The sequence below is a fragment of the Lipotes vexillifer genome, unplaced genomic scaffold (genome assembly GCF_000442215.2).
Source record: "Lipotes vexillifer unplaced genomic scaffold, Lipotes_vexillifer_v1.1 scaffold1477, whole genome shotgun sequence".
Lineage (NCBI taxonomy): Eukaryota > Metazoa > Chordata > Mammalia > Artiodactyla > Lipotidae > Lipotes > Lipotes vexillifer.
The window spans coordinates 778,747-781,609 of NW_006776536.1; positions in this window are offsets into that span (position 1 = coordinate 778,747).

Below are 2,863 nucleotides of genomic sequence, written 5' to 3' on the forward strand. Positions count from 1 at the left end.
CGGGAAAGGGCAGCGGCCGGGCCGAGCCCGGAGCCCGGCGCCCTGGACCCCGCCCCCGCCGCCGCCGCCGCCGCCGGGAAGGGAGAGACCGGGCGGGAGCGGGCCGGGGGCGGGGCCGGGGGCGCGGGGGCCACACAGGGGGAAGGCGCCGCCGCTTCTGGGAGGGGGCCGGGAGCGAGAGGTCACCGCCGAGGGTGAGGGCCGGCCGGGTTCTCGGGCCGAGCCCCTCGAGGGAAACCCCAAGTCCCCGGACCTCGCCAGAGTGCCCTCATCCCTGCTCTCCCTACCTTCCTTCCCAGCAACTCCACACTGCGCTCCAGAAGCCCTCCCCAGACTCCCAATCCCAGAGGACGCGTCCCCGTTTCCTCCTGCGCCCGGCCTGGCCCTCCCCCCTGGGGTAGGAGGGGGCTGCTAGGAGGGGAGGGGGCTGGAGGCATGGCTCGGCAGGAGCGGCCCGAGCCTCGGAGAGAGGCTGTGGGTGCAGGCACTGGACCCACTCCTCTGTCAGGCGCTCTCTGACCCTGACCCATACAGGCCGACACCTCTGAGCTTTCACTGTCCCCACGGACCCCCTCCCGGCTCCAGGATCGCACAACTGTTCCCCCCACCCCGTAGGACACAGGGATACATCCCCCTGACAGATCAGACCTATTCCGCCCACTGGCTCAGACACCCTCGATGCCCTGGAGCCAGGCACTCAACCAGGGGAGGAAACGGGCATCAGGCAGAGGTGGCAGCAACTGTCACCCAGCCGCCCCAGAAGTCTCTTCTCCCAACTGATGTAATGGCTCCCTCTCCCCCTGGCAGAGCCCTGCTCTGGGCCCGTTCACACTTCTGCACACCACCCGTCTGCACCAGCTACTCCATTAGTGACACTTCACATTCCTCCTCACAATCCCACCTGCCTATTCACACCCTGGCTCCTGCACGCCATACCAGCTGGATAACAACACCTTTTCCAGCATACCCACACAATTGCCGGACTATTTCCTTCATGTTGCCCCTGTGCCCGCCTTCTGCTGGCTGCCCAGCTCCCCGGCTCCACCCAGGGTCCTCTTGCAGCACCATCCGGACCCTCTTGCTCCTACAAAAGCCCAACTCCTGGGTGGGAATGGGCTCCACAAGGCTGGAAGGCTGGCCCGCCCATCTGTTTCTTTCCCTGGGCCTCAGTTTCTTCTTCTGTCATTTAGGCTGGATGAGAAGGGCAGGGAGGGGGCTGCTGATGAGCACAGCAGAGGTGGAGCATCACGTGGTTTGGAATTTCACACGCACAGTGCAACCCCTTCATACAAGCCCAGTCACCTGATGGACTGGTGACAAAGTGAGGTCTCCTCACTTTTGGGCCCATGTGTACCCACTCACTAAGCCGATTCTCAGTTGCCTGGGGGATAGGGAACCAAGGAGAGGATGGAAGGGAGGGAAGGAACAGAGGGGAGGGCAGCCAGCCTAGAGGACAAGGAAAGATGGGCTGTGTCTTTGGGCCCTTCCCTGAGAAGGGGGGCTGGGAGGTGACCCCCAGGGCCGTTTCCTGGATCTCACACCACAGTGGACCCACCACCCCCTAAACCGCTCGTCCCCTTAGTGCACCTCAACAGACCCCTCCAAGGTCACCAGGATGCCAGTCCTGGTCTGGCCTGAGGGTGGGGCCTTTCCTCTGGCTCCCACATTCAGCCCAACACCTCTGGAGCTCTGCGATGCCTCCCCGGCTCCTACCTGTTAGGCTGATGGCTCTTAGCCACCAATCCCAGGTGCATGGTCTCCTGGCTGACCTGTCCTATCCACCTGACTACCCTGGCGTATTTGCACTGCTGAGCACCCTACCTTCACTGCGTGAGGTCAGACTGGGGGAGACAGGCTGAGGGGGCAGCTGCCTAAACACACGTATACGGGTATACCTGCCTGTGTAGCGGTGTCAGGGTGGCCATGCGCTTGCGTGGGCTGTGTGTGTGTGTGGTGTGTGTGTGTGTGTGTGTGTGTGTGTGTGTGTGTGTGTGTGTTCATGAGGGGGGGCCTCGGTTCCCAGGGCCCAGGGATCTGGATGGAATTAGGGGCTGGCCCGGGTGGGGGCCAGGATGGGGGGTGGGGGGGACGCAGCAGGAAATGTGAGCTGCTCTCATTAGCTCCTCACGTGCTCAGCTGGATTTATAAACACAGGGGAAGACGGGATGTAAACAATCAGTGGGCAGCAGCCAGAGGCAGAGCTGGGGCGGGGGCTGGGCAGGGGGCCAGGACTCCGGGAGGGGGCCCAGGACACAGCCCCTGGTGGCCGGTCCACCTGCACACCATGAGCCTGGAAAGGAGGATGGATGTGAGGGCTCCAGGATGCCCACTGGGCTTGCCCTCCTAGGAACATAGGCAAGCGGCGAGCTGTGCTCAGTTCCAGTGCTCACGACTAAACCACAGGTGTTCCCTGCCCCAGACGGCTTTCAGTTTTGCTGCCTAAGGTATGGGACATCTTGCCCAGAGTGGAGGCTGTCCTGATAGAGGGCAGAGCCCTGTCACCTTACTCCTCTCCTGGCCTCTTCTCCCTCCGGATTTCTGAGGCTCCTTCCCTCTTTCTGGTTCTCTCCGTGGGTCAATCCCGAAGCTCCTTCAGCTTCCCCACCCCCCCCCCACCCCAGCCTTCAGTGACACAGTTACCTCAGAACTGAAATATTCCTGGAAACACCGGCCTTGTCTGGTTAATTTCACGAGCCGTTTTTCTGCCCAGATGACTTCGCTCTTGTTTTTGCAAAGGCTTCTCCCCCTGCTGTCCCTGTATAGGGAGCCAATCCTCCCCAGGGATGTCCCGCAGGGCCCAGAAGGGGAGGGGGCAAACAAGGCCCAGAGCTGGGTTCCTGACCCCCACCCCTACCCTGCCCCC